This window comes from Nomascus leucogenys, chromosome 23 (genome assembly GCF_006542625.1).
Source record: "Nomascus leucogenys isolate Asia chromosome 23, Asia_NLE_v1, whole genome shotgun sequence".
NCBI lineage: Eukaryota > Metazoa > Chordata > Mammalia > Primates > Hylobatidae > Nomascus > Nomascus leucogenys.
The window spans coordinates 10,923,232-10,944,091 of NC_044403.1; the positions used below are offsets into that span (position 1 = coordinate 10,923,232).

The 20,860-nt window shown below is 39.7% G+C and overlaps 1 long non-coding RNA gene across 1 annotated transcript; it reads right to left on the minus strand.

The window, feature by feature from the left end:
- Nucleotides 1–1,878: 1,878 nt before the first annotated feature.
- Nucleotides 1,879–20,084, minus strand: LOC115832906. The gene is made up of 5 exons (XR_004028312.1): nucleotides 19,852–20,084; nucleotides 7,873–7,993; nucleotides 4,306–5,345; nucleotides 3,096–3,192; nucleotides 1,879–2,038 (listed from the first exon to the last, which is right to left on the minus strand). It is a non-coding gene; the product is annotated as an uncharacterized LOC115832906 (long non-coding RNA).
- Nucleotides 20,085–20,860: the final 776 nt, after the last annotated feature.

Here is a 20,860-nt window from a genome sequence, read left to right on the forward strand (position 1 = left end):
AAAGATGGTAATCAGAGGAAAATGCCCAAACTCCTCCTTGCCAGTTTACAGTAATCACCAACAGGCAGTGTGGGCTGGCTGGGTAATAGGCACTTGCCTTAGTGTGTTTTGTGTGTAGAGGGTAAGGATTGACAACACAGACTCAGGATCCAGATTGTCTGAATTCACATTCTACATTTGCCACTTGCTGACTATATGACTTTGGGCAAGTTACTTGACCCATCCATACCTCAGTTTCCTCCTCCGCAAAGTGAGATGATAATAACACCAACTTCAGAATGTGGTGGTAAGGACTGAATAATTTAAGTATTTCACTTAGATGAGTGATTGGCAGGGAGACAATTTTTCATTGAACATGATTATTATTATTGTTATCATGTGTATTAGCTCAGTTGAACTTCAAAAAATCTATAGACGTAGGTACTGTTATCTCTATTTTTCAAAGAAGGAAATTGGGGCACAGAGAAATGGTGGCACTGGGAGATCAAACCAAGCAGCCAGACTCAGGTGCTTTTACTGTTACTTCACTATAGTTCTCTGTATACTGTTTCGGGAGTCAAGCTCAAGGACATGCACTAACTACAAGGTAGAAGCAGGGAGAGGTACGAGTGGTAGCGGAAGGAGGTAGAGACAGGGAGAGGTATGAGTGGTGGGGGAAGGAGGTAGAGGCGGGGAGAGGTATGAGTGGTAGGGGAAGGAGGTAGAGGTATGAGTGGTGGGGGAAGGAGGTAGAGGCGGGGAGAGGTATGAGTGGTAGGGGAACGAGGTAGAGGCGGGGAGAGGTATGAGTGGTGGGGGAAGGAGGAAGAGGCAGGGAGAAGTGCAAGTGGTAGGGGAAGGAGGTCCCAGCACTTGGCATTTTAATCAAAGCAATACCTGAGCTTGACACACTGCTGGAAGTGCTGCCACCATAACCAGCATGTCACCTTGCTGATTTCATGACAAGCACTCATTCCTTCTCAGGCGGGAGACAAACATCACCAATGCTCCTATCTTCAACCATTTGGCTGATTCCTACTTTCCCACACCTTGTTCCACCACTGCCCAGACAAAGGAAATGCCCATCAGAACACGGCTATAAATGAGCTTAATATGTCCCACTTTCAGTGCTGTTTTCTCTGTCTACATAAATAAAATCCTTTGCTAAATTTGGAGTTTTCAAACTATTTTTATGGGAAGAGGCAGTTTAGTGTAACGGTTAAAAATGTTTAGCTTGGGTATCAGAAAGATCTGTTTGGCTTTGCTAACAACTAGTCAAATTTAGCAAATAAGTGTCAGACAGTTAAATTTGATTTTTCAAATAAATAATAGGTACATTTTTTTTTAGTATATGAGTATACTGTCAGTCCACATCCTTAGATTCAACCAACCATGGATTGAAAACATTAGAGAAAAAATTAAAAATTATAAAATAATAATACAACAATAAAAAAGACAAAAAGACAGTGTAGCAACTATTTACGTTGCATTTTCATTGGATTTGGTATTACAGTAACTTAGAGATTACGTAAAGTATATAGGAGGATGTGCATAGGTTATATGCAAATACTATGCCCTTTTACATCAGGGACTTAAGCATCCCTGGATTTTGGTATCTGCAGGGCTCCTGGAACCAATCCCCACAGATATGAAGAGATGACTATATTTAGTATATTTCCTGGGACAGACTTTCCTAAGAAAATTATCCATTGTTTATCTGGAATTCAAATTAACTGGGCATTTTGCAATTTATCTGGAAACCCTATAAGGAACTTAATTTTTTGTTGCCTCCATTTTCTCAACTATAACATAAGGCTAAGAAAAGATAATAATAGTGACTATGATTGAGATTTACTCTAAAAATTAAATGAGATAACATGTGTTAAGTACATAGGAAATGCTCAATATGTATTCATTGTTCTTATTTTTATACTGTACAGGGATTATGAAAAGCTGGTAAAGTATGAGGTAATCTTTCAGCACTGATTCTTCCAACAACATTTTTAAAAGCTTTAGCGTTGGAAACGAGGTGCGTTCCGTCCAATATATCTTCATGCATCTGAAAAAATAGAAATATAAATACAACCTGATTTTTCTGTCTGTTTTTCTTTAGGAGAAACGGGGTAAATAGCTCTTATTTCCCAACATAATTTTCATATTTTCTCCTAACTCTTTTGCCCATAAGCTACCTGCCAAGCTAACTTTATAACGAAGGAGAGGTTCCAGGCACTGAGGCCTTTATCATTAAAGATAAAGTGGAAGCAACATGAGGTAGTGCTCATTAATCTTCCCTTATTTCCTTGGGAAGAATTTGGCAAAAACAGATTCTACAAACTCAGCCAGCCATCTTTGAAGGCTATTTGCCCTGGGCCAATTATATATTACATGATAAGCATACCCAATAATTAACTAATGAATTGGTTTCTTTGGGAAACGATCAGAAGTGTCAGGGATTGAAGAACATTTAGATTGCCTCTATGAGTTATGCCGAAGCAACATCTGCTTGTTTTTTCTTCAATCAACATGCACCCTGTAGGGTCCCAAATTCAAAAATGATTACATTTCATGTCATTTATGTGCCTTACAGTTCGACAAATTTAACTTGTAAGAATAAGTGATTCCATGTTCAATTTACGTTGATCCCATTTTCATCCAAACATCCAAAGAGAGAGAACCATTATAGATTGATAAAAGCTGCTGATTGATCTATTGATTTCCAGACCTTAAATCTCCTAGGGAAGTCTTTGTAAAGTTCGTGTTCATAAAATTCTTGTTCTGCCACAAAAGCTCCCAGTGGATTGTGTTTCTCAACTACAAGGAAAATCATCAGGGACAAACCCAGAAAATGTTTCTTTAGTATACACTAGGCAGGAGGGCCTTCCAAATTCAGTCTCAATCTGGTTTCTTCAAAGGTTTATTTTTATTTCATTTTTGAAAACTTTTAATTTGAAGAGGGGGGAAAAGCCCTTTAAAGCATAACAACCCGCAGTGATGTAAGTGCCTTTCTGTCTCATATATAATCATGTCTGTTTGGACGTGCTGGGTGTCATGTCCAGGGCGATGGTGCCACATTGAGAACAATATTGAACTAAATAGTTTTGACAGAACAGCCAGACCTTTTCTTGGGGCTCCTGCTATATTGCATATCTGCTTCTTTGTACACAACAGGGTGGGCGACTGATGGAAAGCAGAGAGTTCAATTGTGGTTAGAGTCTGCAAAAGAACCATCAATGGAAAGTCTTTACTGATTTGCACTATCGCCTGGGAGACAGAGTACAGATGACTGTATTTTCCAGGTTATCAGCTATAGGAAAAAGCAAAATCAGTTTTCTGAAATGTGTACTCTGCTACAATAAATGTTGTGAGTTCTATGCATGCAGATAAATGTCAGCCTACGTGGGTAGGCTGAAAGAACTTTGTTAACCTCAGCTCCTCTTTTCCATTGCTTTGTGGAGAGTAGTTTATGGGTATTGGGTTGTGTGAGTGAACTCAAGGCGCATTTGTCTCTAGGCAGAGAGTTGTGCATATTTCTTGGCAAGGACTTTGTCTTTCTGATTGTATGATTTACTGGGATAATTTATTGAGATTTTAACTCAGTAATATTAAGTGTTAGTGCCACCCTCCCAGACCCCTGCTTCCATCCCAGAGGGTAGCTCAGCTTGTAATTCTGCATGTCACACGGTAGACCTGAGAGGCTTTGCTGTTTTCAGAGGTGAGTTGACCAAAATAATGGAGGGACACAGAGAATGGAAAAGTAGAATCTACCAAAACTGGTTGATATTTTCCAGAAGGAAAAAAAAAAAAAAGAGGATGCGTTCTAGGGCCTTCATCACTGACGGAAAGATCTGTATCAGGCTCCCGAGCAGAACTGGGACAGATACACATTTGATGGTTTGGCAGGTGGATGCTGACGGGACCTCTCTCTGAGAACAGTGTTCATTGAGCTTCAGTGAAGGGTCACGGTGCCTGTGCCTGGCACAAAGGGAAGGGGAATTGAGAACTGCTATCTCCTATGTATAACTAGTCTCCAAGGCTTTGCCTGGCTTCTCTGGTCTGGGTTGTTACTGCTCCTTCTATTTAACCTGTGTTCCTTTCTGCCTTTGGAATTTGGGACCATATTCTCTTCCAGGTAGGCCTTTCAGCTTCTGTCAGTACACTCTTTCAGGAACAAATAGGTACTGTACAAATTTCTCAAGCAAGGTAACTGGTCCTTTACTATTTATATGTAAATATATGTAAAACTGCAAAAGGGTTTTAACAATTATTACTCCTCTTTTCTCTCTATTTAAATAGAATGTTTGACACAGAAGGAACCGCCAAGCTTACCTTGTATTGGCCATGCAAGTTCACTCAGTGACCACATGGGCTTACTGAATTACTATAACAGGCTAAAGACTGAATCCCATTCTACTGATAGTAGACATCATTTATCTTTCTCCAAAGGTTATTCTGATTTTGTCACCTTTCTCAGGACTCATTGTCACTAGAAAAATTGGAATCTCTCTATTCTGTGTTTCAGGTCTTCCTAACATCCATAGTGGCTAAAAACTTTAAAATCAGAGGTTGCAAGTTGGCAGATCATGGCTAAGTTCAGTCAGTAGCTATATTTTATCTGGCATGGTTGTTATTGAAATTTGAATAGCATTTAAATTTTTTTTAAACCAGAAGATTTTTAATAAAACTCTTGATTTTTCTTTTGGAAAAAAAATCAGATAATTTGGCATCATTAGGTACACATGCCCACTGCATCCATCTTCCAGAGCTGGATGATGAATGTGACCTGAGCTGAACGTACTACACATCTTTCCACTCCCTTGTCTCCCTGCCCAGGTCTACTTCTCTTGTTAGCATCTGTTGCATGGCCCTTGTAGGCATACTTGTTTACAATCTCCTTAAACTAAACCAAAACAAATGGCTAAACTGGAATCGGGTAAAGTTCAAGGGCAGCGAAAAATCAAACTTTCAAGCAAAGACCATGACAAGTTTAGATACTAGTTGGAACTAAAAAACACACATCATGATCTAAGCAGAAGAAGATGCAGCAATGAATAAATATACTAGTCTATTGCTAGGGCATCAAATTGCCCTAAAATGTACTGATTAAAATTGACAACAATCAGTTTTTATCTCCCAATGTCTGTGGGTCAAGAATATGAGAGTGGCTTGGCTGCTCAGTTCTGCCTTGGGGTGTCTCCTGAGGTTGCAGTCAGACGGTAGCAGGGGATGACATCCTCTCATAGAGTCTGGGGCACAAGGAGATTCGATTCCCTGAGCTGAAACAGTCGCGGCTCCTGGAACGTGAATCTCTGGCTCTATGCCATCTCTCCACATGGTCTCCCCAGCAGGGCCATCAGAAGCCACGTATCCTAAGGGAGAGACGCAAATGGAAGAAGTTACTGTTGCCCTACGTTATGGGTTGGAGCAGACAGAAGCCCCCACTCAGATTTGGAGGGAACATGGCCCCCGCCTCTTGGTGGGAGGGTCAGCAGTCACACTGTAAATGGAGCCTGTGGGACGAGAGTTGTGTGCTAGCATGTCCATCTTCAGAAAATGCAGTTTGCCCACAAACAGAAATGAGAAATAGGGTCAGGAACTAAGAAATTCTGAATGATGTAAAAGCAAATCAAAATTTAGGTTTCCTGAGAAGAACAGGAATAGAAGATAATGTCCGGAGACTGGAATATCTGCTTGCATGTGTTGGTTTTGTTGTCCACTTGACCATAGCCCAAAGGTTAACTTGGGCATACTCAGGCCGCTTAGCATCACCAGGTTCTGAAACTTTCACCTGCCCACCCTAGACAGGTTTATTTGCTGTTACCTAGTTCTCCACTTCAACTAAACAAGTGGCTTACTGTCTCCTGTGCATAACTGGTCTTGAAGGTTCTGCCTGGCTTCTCTGATCTGGGTTGCTCTCGCTCCTTTTATTCCATCTATGCTCCTTTCTGCCTTCAGACTTTGGGACACATCGTCCTTTAGGCAGCCTTTTAAGCTTCTGTTGGAACGCTCCTTTAGGGACCACCACATACTGTACAGACTTCTTAAGCACGGTAACAGGCCTTTTGCTATTTGTATGCCTTTTTTAAACTGTGAAAGGGTTTTAACAATTATTATTCCTCTTGCCTCTCCATTTAAATAGAGTTTCTGATATAGAAGGAGCCTCTATTTTCTCCTTTTGAGTGGGGAAACAGAAGCCAAGATAGGTAAGGAGCCTGTCCAGGCTTCCATAGCTAGAAGCTGGAGGAGAGGGTCACAGCCTGCACCTCCTGACTTGTGGTTTGGAGCTCTTTCTGTTCCCTAGGGGTCAACATGGGTGAGTAGCCTACAGGCCTGTACAAGGCTGAACAAGAAACAAGAAGCACTGTGTATTTGGCTGGCACACGGTGTTTTGTTTTTAAGGCTTGTAAGTAGGGCACACACTTGACAGTTATCTGCAGACTCCACTAATCTCTACCACCAAATCCCTTCTCATATTTCACTACCTGTGTGGCCTCTGAAGGCATCTGAAGGCATCCCCCCTCCCCATCCCCTTTACATCTTCCTAAAGGGAAAAATTTTACTCAATAGAAATAGATGGCTCTTGTTGATCCTCTACATGCTATGTACTATCTTTTATATGTACTAACATATTTATATGTACTAACAATTTATATGTACTAACTCACTTAATACTCACAACATCTCTATTTTTAACCCCATTCTAAAGATGAGTAAACTGAGACACAGAGTGGTTTAAGTAATTTGTCTACATTCTAACGTGGTAAAGACTGAGAGCTGGAATTTGATTCCAAGCACCTTGACAACAGAGCTCATAATCTCAACCACTCTGCTGAAGAAAGTCTAGATAGACAAAATGCGGTAATAATAAATTTGGGTGGATCTAATTTGCTAGAGTAGTCATTATATTTTCAAATTTATAAAATCTATCCATGGGTTTATATTTGGAAGAGCAGGATGCTAGAGCATTCATGTCCTAATGTGGCTCATCTTCAACATGAAATATTGTCCACGTGTCATGAAAGGTGAATTTCACTACTTTAAAAATGCCAGCCATCTGGGTTTGATATTTCATGCTAAAACTCAAAACTTTAAGCATTTTTAACCAAATCACCATCTTAATCTTTATTTTACTCTCCAAATGTTTTTGTGGCGAGTGTAAAGATGAATGGAATTCAAAAGTGGCCATTAAGATTACTACCGCATGATGGAAACTACAGCCTACTATATAAATCTAAATCCCTCCATAAATTTAAGAGAAGATTTACTGTTCAAAAATAAAAATATAAATCATTCTCATTTTCTAAATCATTGCTGCTGATGATCATACCCAGCATGGTGAGAGATCACTATATTATTCTGGATGTAGTACTATGTTTAAATTTACCAAGGAGTCTCAACTGCCCACGGGATTTACTACTTCATGTACTTGCCAAGATAGAAGGTATTTCTGCATAATTCCTGCAGCTGAACATTATTGATGCTCTAAATGCATGGAACATTTAATATGTGTAGCAAGTCCAGCAAGATCAGTTATTGAAATGAATTATAATTTTTATACCAAACCATTGAAGGCCCAATTAGAAAATTGATCACTTTTGAGGAAACTGTCTCCTTAATCTTTCTTATTTACAATACAGGATTCAGCAGCAGGAGCAATTCACAGTAGGGTCAGATTGTGGTGGGTCTTGAAAGCCAAACTAAAGCATTTGAACCCTTACAGATAACAGGGATCATTTAAGGTGTTTTGAACAAAGTGAGTGAAGTGATCAAAGAAATGTTTGGGGAAGGTTAATCTGGCAGTGATGTGTAGAATGTTCTCCATCATGTGGTGACAAGAAAATGGACATGTGGACAGAAAACTGTGAATTAACTCATGTCAGTGTCTGAAGAACATACCAAGTTTAGCAGTTACCAATCCAGACTAGCCCCAGGTCCATGCTCTGATCACCTTTGAGTCATAAGCTTTGGAACTCCAAGCCATTACTGACTGATGGAATTTGTAGACTTCTTTGGAGTTCTGGGGAGAAAGAAGGGGAAGGAAACCGTGATATGGTCAGAGGCACACCTGTGGGTCACACGAATTGGCATGGAGGAGGACTAGTGAGGCAGGGTATAGGTCTGACTTCATTGATGACATTTTTTCTGGATCCTTGGACTATTCTAACTTCCTGTTTCCCTGAGTTGCTCTAAGTTTTTCCAGTTTCAACCCTTTTTCTGTACCCTCTGCAGCAGATGCCCAGCCCTCTGGGAAGTTTTGATAGCTTTATACACTGGTACAGCCTGGGCAGGTGTCTATTCTACCTATTGCTGACTGTGTGGGCAGGCATTTCTCAAAATAATCCACTACTTATATCTGAAGACGTAAGATAAGCCATCTTCTGCAATGCCATAATGCACAATAGTTGACAAATCACTCATTCAAAACATTTTCCTAGCAAGTTTGGATAATAATATTTCCTTATTATTTACTGTAATATTAATTATTATTACTACTCTTATTATTTGGGTATTAATTTTCTATTGTTTCAAAAAATTAAATAGAACATGGAAGTGATTCCACATTAAAAATTCCATGATTTTGGCCGGGCTTGGTGGCTCATGCCTATAATCCCAGCACTTTGGGAGGCCGAGATGGGACGATCTCAAGGTCAGGAGATAGAGACCGGCCTGGCTAACAGGGTGAAACCCCGTCTCTACCAAAAAATACAAAAAAGTTAGCCGGGCGTGGTGGCGGGTGCCTGTAATCCCAGCTACTCGAGAGTCTGAGGCAGGAGAATGGCGTGAACCTGGGAGGCGGAGCTTGCAGTGAGCCGAGATCATGCTACTGCACCCCAGCCTGACACAGCGAGACTCCATCTCAAAAAAAAAAAAAAAAAATCTGTGATTTTATTCCTTATTGTATAGCATAGAGATATTTCTGTCTATCTGTCTTAAATCAGGGGTGAGGAAGCTCTTTTTTTTTTTTTTTTTTTGTAGCGATAAGAGGTCTCACTATATTGACCTGGCTGCTTTCTAACTCCTGGCCTCAAGCGATCCTCCTGCCTCAACCTCCCAAAGGGCTGGGCTTATAGGCATGAACCACAGAGCCTAGCCTGGGGTGAGAAAACTTTTGGCCTCAGGACAGTCCCACCTTGAGATTTCTACTGTACCCCAGCTCTGCATGGCCTACCTACAGACTTGAATAACCCGACTACAAAATAAACAGGCTGGGCAGCTGAGATCTCAGAATAACATGTCTCTCTCTCTCTCTCTCTCTCTCCCTCCCTCCACTTTGCTATCTCTGAACTTCCCCTCCTTGTTTATTCATTTAACAAATGCATTTTTAAAAGTCATTGAGCATCTGTGGTATACCAGGTATTGCACCATGTGTTTGGAACACAGCAGTGAAAAAGGCAGAAAATCCCTGCCTTATTGAGCTCATAATCCAGAGTGGGTGGCAGATATTGAACAGATAAACAGCTGGACACAGAATTAGAAATTATGACAAGTGCCTTGAAAGATAACAAAGGGGATGGGTAAGAGAGATATCCAGGGTACACCTACTTGAGATCAATTGGTCAGAGAAAACCTCTCTGAAGAAGTAGGTTTACAATGGAACCCCCAAAATTAATGAAAACTAGTTGGGTAAGAGATTGAGGGGGAAAGACTTTGCCGACACAGGGAATAGAAGGTGCAAAGAACCTGAGGAGGGAAAGAGATGTTGCTTAAGTGCAAATAACTCAGTGACTGGCCCTCTCTCTCATCCTTCATTATTTCTATTTTCCCTTATTACATTTTTTCTATCTAGTTTCTTTGTTACTAATATTTCTCCATAAATTAAGGATTGTATAAAACACAAACACTTTTAGGGAACTGGGGTCAGATCCAACTTGTGTTTGCTATTTAGAAGCTAGGCAACACTTCTTGGAGGTCATCTGTATGATATAGGGCCAATGAGGGAGAGGGTAATCCTGTGATTGCAAGTTTATTTCAGAAGCTCACAGGAAAAGAATCCATTAATTCATGAAAACAGAGATCTACTGATACATTTGATGAACAGAGAGTCTCCATAGAAGCCATGTCGCAAAGAGGATCAATGGAAACAAAAGGAGAGAGGGATGAACTGGACACTGAAATGCAGAACCTGAATACTAGAGACAATTGTTGTTTATGTAAAGTATTAATCTCTATGAGAAATTGCTTTAAATCAGTGTCTGCAATGCCTCATTGCCCTGGGAATACAGAGTCCATTTCAGAAATTGCTAGTTTCCTACCCTCTCTGTCTGCCTTTGTATGAAACCCCAATTTTGCTTGGAGTGGTCTTGTGCCCAGCTACAAGACTAAATTTCCCAGCTTCTTTTGCAGCTGGATGTGACAATGTGACTAAATTCTGGCCAGATGGAAATGTTACACAAACTTTCCTGAATAATCCTTCAGGAAATTGACTTAGCCAGGGAGCCTGTCTCTTTTGCTCTTTCCTCAGCTTCTTTCTTGCTGCCTAGAATGTAGCTATGATAGCTGGAGTTCTAGCAGTTATATTAGGTCGTGAGGTGACTTTGGAATAAAAATTCCATGTCAAGAAAGTGGAGTAGAAGGAAGAAGCTTTGAGCCAGATAATAAAATCTCTGTAGTACCCCTTGGCTACTTATTTTGAGATTTCTCTTATATGAATAAAAAATATACTTCCATGTTACAGAAGGTAATGTTTGATGTGGTTTCTTTTGTTTTATGCATGAAGCATAGTTTCTAAAATGTGCAGCCAAACGTAACTTGACTCAAAAATCATATGTTTGTTTCAGTTACCTGTGTGAACAACCATAATTTATTATTATTATTGTTTTTGTTATTTATTTTTTTGAGACTGAGTCTCGCTCTATCACCCAGGCTGGAGTGCAATACTGTGATCTTGGCTCACTGCAACCTCCGCCTCCCAGGTTCAAGTGATTCCCCTGCCTCAGCCTCTTGAGTAGCTGGGACTACAGGCACATGCCACCACGCCCGGCTGATTTTTGTATTTTTAGTAGAGACAGTGTTTCACCATGTTAGCCAGGATGGTCTCAATCTCCTGACTTCGTGAGCCGCCTGCCTCAGCCTCCCAAAGTGCTGGGATTACAGGCGTGAGCCACAGCGCCCGGACCATAATTTATTATTTTTCATGATTCTTTGGATCAGGAATTTGGGCAAGACAGCTGGATAGTTCTTTGGCTTCACAGATGCCGGCTGGAGTCATTTGTGTAGATGCATGTATCTGAGAGCTTGGCTAGGGCTGGGACATCCATGATGGCCTTTAGATCTCAGAAAACTCTGCCCACGTGACCTCTAAGCATTTACTAGTTTTGGTTGAACTTCCTTCCAGTATGTTCACTGAGTCCCAAGAAGAAGCAAAATAGAGCTGCTAAGTTTCTTAAGCCTGTGTTCGGAAGTCCCAGAACATAAATTCTATCATGTCCTATTGGTCAAAACACATCACAAGTCCAGAGCATATTCAAGAGGAGGAAAATACAGTTCACCTCTGTTATAAGCAGCTTGCATGAACAAGAATGGCAGTAATAATTGGTGACCATATTTGGGGACTCTCTACCAAATTAGTTAAAAGAACCCTATGGCACCGGCCATTTGAGCCCCTCTGCTCCCAAACCACCCCCTGAAAGCTGGATAGAAAATGGAAAACCTATCACGAGGACACTATGAGTTTGGTAATAACAAAGCTACAAGATATTACAGAGAGAGAAAGGAGACCACTACCACCAACAGTGTAGTCCAGGATGTTTGCTGGTGACATCATTGTGGAACAAGAGACAGCAGTGGATGATGAAAACAGCTAGACGAAAATATTCCAGAGTTGCAGAGGTTGGTTTGAATTATATATGAGAGCATTCTCCTCTCTTTCTCTTACTTACATTTTGGACCTCAGCACAGACTCTTTTTTTTTAATTTAATTTTATTTTATTATTATTATACTTTAAGTTTTAGGGTACATGTGCACAACGTGCAGGTTTGTTACATATGTATCCATGTGCCATGTTGCTGTGCTGCACCCATTAACTCATCATTTAGCATTAGGTATATCTCCTAATGCTGTCCCTCCCCCCTCCCCCCACCCCACAACAGTCCCCAGAGTGTGATGTTCCCCTTCCTGTGTCCATGTGTTCTCAGTGTTCAATTCCCACCTATGAGTGAGAACATGCGGTGTTTGGTTTTTCGTCCTTGCGATAGTTTACTGAGAATGATGATTTCCAGTTTCATTCATGTCCCTACAAAGGACATGAACTCATCATTTTTTATGGCTGCATAGTATTCCATGGTGTATATGTGCCACATTTTCTTAATCCAGTCTATCGTTGTTGGACATTTGGGTTGGTTCCAACTCTTTGCTATTGTGAATAGTGCTGCAATAAACATACGTGTGCATGTGTCTTTATAGCAGCATGATTTATAATCCTTTGGGTATATACCCAGTAATGGGATGGCTGGGTCAAATGGTATTTCTAGTTCTAGATCCCTGAGGAATTGCCACACTGACTTCCACAATGGTTGAACTAGTTTACAGTCCCACCAACAGTGTAAAAGTGTTCCTATTTCTCCACATCCTCTCCAGCACCTGTTGTTTCCTGACTTTTTAATGATGGCCATTCTAACTGGTGTGAGATGGTATCTCATTGTGGTTTTGATTTGCATTTCTCTGATGGCCAGTGATGATGAGCATTTTTTCATGTGTTTTTTGGCTGCATAAATGTCTTCTTTTGAGAAGTGTCTGTTCATATCCTTCGTCCACTTTTTGATGGGGTTGTTTGTTTTTATCTTGTAAATTTGTTTGAGTTCATTGTAGATTCTGGATATTAACCCTTTGTCAGATGAGTAGGTTGCAAAAATGTTCTCCCATTCTGTAGGTTGCCTGTTCACTCTGATGGTAGTTTCTTTTGCTGTGCAGAAGCTCTTTAGTTTAATTAGATCCCATTTGTCAATTTTGGCTTTTGTTGCCATTGCTTTTGGTGTTTTAGACATGAAGTCCTTGCCCATGCCTATGTCCTGAATGGTATTGCCTAGGTTTTCTTCTAGGGTTTTTATGGTTTTAGGTCTAACATGTAAGTCTTGAATCCATCTTGAATTAATTTTTGTATAAGGTGTAAGGAAGGGATCCAGTTTCAGTTTCCTACATATGGCTAGCCAGTTTTCCCAGCACCATGTATTAAATAGGGAATCCTTTCCCCATTGCTGGTTTTTGTCAGATTTGTCAAAGATCAGATAGTTGTAGATATGTGGCATTATTTCTGAGGGTTCTGTTCTGTTCCATTGGTCTATATCTCTGTTTTGGTATCAGTACCATGCTGTTTGGTTACTGTAGCCTTGTAGTATAGTTTGAAGTCAGGCAGCGTGATGCCCCCAGCTTTGTTCTTTTGGCTTAGGACTGACTTGGTGATGCGGGCTCTTTTTTGGTTCTATATGAACTTTAAAGTTTTTTCCAATTCTGTGAAGAAAGTCATTGGTAGCTTGATGGGGATGGCATTGAATCCATAAATTACCTTGGGCAATATGGCCATTTTCATGATATTGATTCTTCCAACCCATGAGCATGGAATGTTCTTCCATTTGTTTGTATCCTCTTTTATTTCATTGAGCAGTGGTTTGTAGTTCTTGAAGAGGTCCTTCACGTCCCTCGTAAGTTGGATTCCTAGGTATTTTATTCTCTTTGAAGCAATTGTGAATGGGAGTTGACTCATGATTTGGCTCTCTGTTTGTCTGTTATTGGTGTATAAGAATGCCTGTGATTTTTGTACATTGATTTTGTATCCTGAGACTTTGCTGAAGTTGCTTATCAGCTTAAGGAGATTTTGGGCTGAGACAGTGGGGTTTTCTAGATATACAATCATGTCATCTGCAAATAGGGACAGTTTGACTTCCTCTTTTCCTAATTGAATACCCTTTATTTCCTTGTCCTGCCTAATTGCCCTGCCCAGAACTTCCAACAGTATGTTGAATAGGAGTGGTGAGACAGGGCATCCCTGTCTTGTGCCAGTTTTCAAAGGGAATGCTTCCAGTTTTTGTCCATTCAGTATGATATTGGCTGTGGGTTTGTCATAGATAGCTCTTATTATTTTGAGATATGTCCCATCAATACCTAATTTATTGAGAGTTTTTAGCATGAAGTTGTTGAATTTTGTCAAAGACCTTTTCTGCATCTATTGCGATAATCATGTGGTTTTTGAGAGACTCTTGAAGAGACTTAAGGGTTTGCTTCCTTTATTTGAAAGATGATCAGGGACACCTAGTGATATAAGCTGTTAAGGTGACCTTCCTAAGTTGCACAAGCTGCTAATGTCCAAGGGACATTTACATTGCATAAAAATATAATATTTGCATATTCTTAATTTAAAAGAAAATTTATGTATTGTTATATGTATACCTATACATAGGAAAATTCTGAAAGAATATATAAAAAATTTTAATGGTTACTATATCTGGGTTATGAAATTAATGAATGAATTTGTCTTCTCTTTGCTTATCAGTAAATTATTTTATAATGAATATGTATTTGCATAATTTTAAAGTTTATTTTTACTAAAATATAAAATTATCTCATATTTCTTTTAAGGAAAAAAATAACGTTACTTTTCGCTTACAAGTGGCCTTTAATTGATCATTTTTGCAGCAAATTGGTTGTCATCCTTGCTAGAAAGGGTCCTGTCTTGCTTCAGATCTGCTCAGTATAATCGTAATATTCCTGCACGGAGATTCACAATCCCATAATATACATCTTAGGTGTTTCATGCCAAAGATTAAAGAAATTTCAAAGGCACAACCAGAAGGTTGAATTATTGAAATGCTAATGAAGACATGTCCTCAGAGAAAATCGCAGGGAGTCTTCACAGTTTTTAAGGCTTCCTCTGAAAGACCTTTGCAGAATAAACATGGTGTTCAATTTATGTTTCTCAAAAGGTCTGCTGGAACTTGAACTGCTCCTCCCAGAGAGTATTTTAAAAGCAGAAGTTCGAGCATTAACCAGTATAATTTCCATTTGGCATCTACATGATTCATATGTCCAAAATCAGAATTTTTATTTAATTCCAAAACAAATTAATTCACTTAATTAGGCTGTTAGTGGATAGGATGTTGAATGGAGTGGGTTGGCTCCGGGCAGAAGGAATAATATATTGCTAGGAAATGTTGCAACATATTTACATAAAATGTTGTCATTTCTATGTTTGAAAAGATTGTGCTTTTAAAGATATCACCTCCCAAGGAAGTTAAGCTTTTGTATGCTTACTATCAATCTCTTAAATGTCTCTGTGGCAAAGGTGATTATAATCATCTCCTCTGTTATAAAAGCCTATGGACAACAACCAGACATAAATAGCCCAAATGACTGTAAAGTTACCTCTAGATATATTTCTAATATTACATATATATGTATAGGTATATGAGTTTATATGTGTTTGTGTGTGTGTGTACAGACAGACGGAAGGAAGTATGGATAGATGAATAGATTAGGTAGATAGGTAGACAGATACATACATACATACATACATACATAGATATTACAGATAGATACAGATATTCTGTATACAGTATGCATAAATGTACACAGGCTTTTAAGAAACACATTCATCAGGCAAAAAAATACCACCCATAACCTTAATTAAAATGTCTCCCTATAGATTAAAAATTATGCAGATTTTTCATGTTCTGTTATTAGTTTGACCTCTAAAATTGTTTGAATGCCATGATGTAACAATCAGAGAAAAATTCAACCTTTTGTGTGACTTTGTGTCACTCCTGGAACACCAGAGAAGAGAGATCAAACATTTTGACTCTCATGACTGATAGTTTTCATGTATAATTAGGTGATTTTCTAAAAAACATCGTCCTGATTAGAAACGTGAACATGGCAGCCTAATTCACATGTAGCATGCTTGGACATTTACATATTGTCACACACCCATGACTATACTGTAGGCTACAATAAATTCTACAGTGGTAATTTCTTGAAACACTAGAAGGGGAAAATGTGAGAAATACTAATGAAATGAGAATCCTATTAGCCACCAAAAGGAAAATAAGAGCTAGTGTAAATGCAATGCACATCACTTCTAATAGTTTGCCGTGTTTTTGGCTATCTTAATGACCATGCTACATAAAATTGTTTGGTGTATGGCCTATCATTTATGTGGTTGAACCCATTTTTTCCTCAAACTTTTAGACCAAAGAGCGTCCCAAAGTTAGAACTTAAATGACACTGGGTTATTGACAAGATTTTCTTACCCAGCACAAACTCAGAAAACCCATTCCTGGTCTTGCTGAATGAGTAGGTTCCATAATTTTGTTCTTAGTTCTGTCATGGTTACATTACTGTGATAAACAAGTAGCTATTAGAGGAAACTGACAACACAGTATGTGCAAAAACTCTGTTGGTAAGATTCTTTAATCTAAATTTATAGATCCAATATATGTTTCCAGGACAACTAAAGTTTAATAGCAGGGTGACCATGCACATAATAACAAAGTTCTGACAGCTTGATATTTTGAGTTTTAAGGCATTATATTTCAGAGAAGACAAATATTGTTATTTCAGCATACAGAGAATATGAAGCAGTAGGATTCCAAGCCTTATCCAAAGTCTCATGCAAATCTAACACATGGGCGATTTCTCCAATTCCCCAGTTATTGATTCATTCATTCACCCATTAAGCAAAACATATATTGAGCTCTGAGCTAGGCAGGAACTACAGTGAACCAAGTGAAGGGTACAATGATATAGAAAACAAAGCTTCTACACTACAGCTTTTCACAACTAGTGCAAGCAACCATGTAGTAAGTACTGTGATGTGTGTGTGTGTGTGTGTGTGTGTGTGTTGTGTGTACGTTCGGACAGCCAGAGGAAGGAACAACCTAAATTTGCCTGAAAGAGCTTGGAATGGCCTGAGTAGTGGCATTTGAAATGAGATTTATGATGAGTAGGAGTTCACCAAAGAAGGGTAAAAGAAGGGCATTATAGGTGGAGAAACAGCAGAAACATGGAAGTTTGAAAGAAAATGGAGTGAGGAGAACAATTAGCAAAAGGTGCCTAGGGAGAAAGGTAAATAACATGGAATTAGAAATGAATTACTTAAATGTTTTTGGACTCAATTGATATAGAGTAATTTAAAAGTTGATAGCAAGATGTAATTTGGTGCTTCGTTGTAAAGACTACTGCACATCACAGTTTTTCACTCCTTGTAAGGTAGGTAGATGGGTTATATATAATGCTGAGATGTTAATCTCCTCATCCCTCCTTGGGTCAGCCAGGAAAGCCTGGGTTGTCACCTCTGATGAACTTCAGGTCCATCGTCTCTGGTCAAAGACAGTCTCTTTCATTTTCCAAGGTACACTATAAAAATATCATCATTTTCTATACCTGTCATGAGGTGGAATGTGTTGTGAATCATTGGCATACCAAGCTACAGAGTCCATATTCTAAGCAATAGGGAACCCCCTGAAAAATATTAAACAGTAATGTGGTGGCAGGAGTTCTTGGAGACTGAAAGCTGACCTCAGAGTCTATTGGAGTAGCCCGTAAAAAAGAGAGTGTCAATCTCAACTACTTCTCAAAGGAGTCACCCTTGAGTTCCCTTCATGGCATTCTATTGAACAGAACTCACGTGTGGCAAGGCTTAGCTTAGAGACACAGAGACCCTGGAATGTCAGAGGAGGACTGATTTTTGTAAAGAGGCCTCTGGCCAGAATGAAAGACAATATTTAGGTCTAACAATCAGGCACTCGTTCCCAAAATTACTACTTTGAGCAAAGAGGGTGAAACTAAGTCTCTTCCTACCTTTTCAGGTTACAGCACATTTCAAAACATAAGCTTCCTAAGGACTAAGAGCCCCACAGGCATATGGTTCAGCCTGTGATCCAATTAATTGTCTATGAGAAGAAACAGTTTCGATGGAGACTAGAATGCAAACTCCATGACAGTAGGAAGTTGGTGTGTCTGGTGCACTGGTCCTCATTGCCTAGACTAGCTCCTGACACTTTTAGGCATTAAATAGATGTTTGTTGAATGAGGAAGTAACCCTATGATGTTGGTTGTTGACATGCAAATATCCTCTGGCTAAATTCCTGAGAAATGTATTTGTTTTTCTACAGAAAGGACTATAAACTCAAAATATAGGCCACCTGGAATATGTATGGCAATTTTTATTTTCTATACCTACACATATACGTACATTTGCATCTGTGTATATATAGAGAGGGAGACAGACACAGACAGGGGGAGAGAGAAAGATTGAGTTAATTTACTTAGGCTCAATACCACTTATTGAGATGAATGATAGAACTCTATCCTACTTCAGCAATGCTCAGCACTGATGGCAGAGGCTGCATCTGAAGATGAGGCTGGGAATGAAAACGGCAGCTAAGGAGTGGCTAAAGGACTGGCAGAAATGATGAGATCCAGGAGATACAGAATCAGCAGGGCTTTTGGCATCAGCCAAGCCACACAACACATTTTCAAGGTACGTTTTAAGCTGTTGGCATCCACAAGTAAGGAGAGGCTTTGGGGATGGGGAGGAAGGTAGGAATCCAGGAATAACAATGCAATAATGGGTGAGGACTCAGAAAATTGTAATTATCCTCATACTCATGGTACTCTCTGAGACTGCTGCCATGGTTTAGGGAAACAAGGGTTATACATGCATTCACAGTGATTTGAATCTGCTATACTCCAGCTGTACCAACACAGAGCCAGTGAAATGGACCATAGTATGGAAAATATAGTGTGTGATTTACTTCTGTCAACTTGTAAAGCTGAGACAGATTTCTGCAGCTGCATTGGATGAGCTGCGATCCATTGAGCTCATTAAGATGTCAATGACCAATCACAGGGACCGTGTTTTTCAGCAACCCACTCGGGAAGTATCCCCCTTCTTGCTGCGGGCCCATAAATCGTGGGGGTTTCTAGATGAGGTGCACAACTCTATCCACAATCCTGAAGTGCAGAACCTTCTGAAGTCCATTAAAACAAATTTTTTAAACAAATTTGGTGATTGAACAGATGTATGTCTACTCCCAATTTTTATCTCACTTATTGCGAATAGCCATACATTTTGCTGCTCAAATTTAATGGTTGGGTGCTCCCAGGAAATGCTGGAAGTATTGCATAGTGTATGGGAAATACTCCAAATTGCCTTTCTGAAACCCTAAACCTTTTGAATTCTGAAGCCCATCTGGGCCTTTGGAGCTTTAGATAAGGGATTGTGTACCTGTGTTTTATTTTTCTCCCATAGAGACAGTCTTGTTTTGGGTTTAGAAGCATTTTGTGGTATTCTTTCTATTAACCCTCTCTAAACAGAGAATTGTGTTTCCACTTTTAAACTCACTTGCAATCGCGTATTTCCATGCCAATTCAAAATAAAAATATAAGTTATTATAGATAATACCAAGTGGTTACTATATGCTAGACCCTGTGCTAAAACCTTTAGATTTGTTTTCTCATAGTGACAATGTAACAGGGCCTAGGCCCTGGCATCTTAGTAGAACTACCACGAATACATGCTTACATTCTTCTTGGTTCCTTGCTGACCACACTCACTGGATCTTCTCTGGACCTCTGCCTTAGTATTGCTGACTAGCTCCAACAGCTTCTACAGACGGTCCAACCTGACTCTGTGGCATTCCTGAGCCTCTCACAGCACCTTGTCCTTTCCCTTCATAGCATTTATCACAGTCACAATTGTATTTTATTGCTCTGTTTAATGCCATTCTCTCCCCACCCTTGCCCCATATTAAATCCCCACAGGTGTGGGCTGTATCTAGTTTAGTCACAATGGTGTCTGGTGTATAATAACTGGTTTCAGTTGATTATCGCTACATAATAACACACCACCCCAAATGTAGTGGCTTAAAATATATTGTTTTCACCGTTCTGTGGGTTGCTGGGCAGCTCCTCTTCTGGCTTCACTTGATTTCACTTATTCAGCCAGATGGTCTTCTGGGCGGGGAAATCCAAGATGGTCTCACTTACATGTCTGGCGGTCAGTGTTGGAGTGTTGGATGCTGGCTAGATTGGCTTCCTTTTGTGAAGGTTTCAAGAGAGCAACAGAGGAAGTGTCAGGTCCTTTTGTGGCCCAGAATTAAAAGCTCATGCCCTGTCCCTTCTACCACATTCTACTGGTCAAATAAGTCATAAGGCCAGTCAAGATTGAAAGGGATATAGACATATATCCTGTCTTTGGATGAAAGGAGAAGCCAAAGGGCATGCATATTGGGATGGGTGGAATTTGTGGCTATCAAACCACAAATTTACCACACTCTACTTTCTGGCCACAAATTAATCATTTTTCCACATGGAAAGTATGCTTACTCTTATCGCAATAATTACAGAAGTTTCATCCCAGGTATTGCATCAGGCTGGAAATCCACAAGTTTGAGCTTCCCCTCTGGTCCAGATACAAAGGAGGTTTCTCTGTGGAGCTCCTTGGCTTTCATGATCCAGAGTTCTGTGAACCAAAACTACAAGGCATTTACCCTCTTTCATTCAAATATCTAAGATGAAATGGTGAGACAAAGAAAAAATAACCAGAATGAATAATCCTCTTTTTTAGAAAAGAGAAAGGACTGGAAGCACATAGCAATCAATGGTCTGAAGCAATTGTGAAATCCAAATAGGTACATGTCCAGGGACAGGGAATGTTCCCTGCTTAGGGCCTATTTCTTATCTCTTGGAGTGGTTCTCTAATTAATTTTGTTTTTTGGATTTTGGGTCCACACTCTGGATGGTTTGCTTAGCCTCTGAGAGGTCCTTCTTTTTCTGTAAGAAATAGCCCATGACTGCATCTAAGTAGTTTTCTCAACTCACTTTTTATCTGTAGGAAATTGATGGCATGGAGTCTTCTTGAACTGTCTCTGTCCCTTTTAATCCAAATCAATA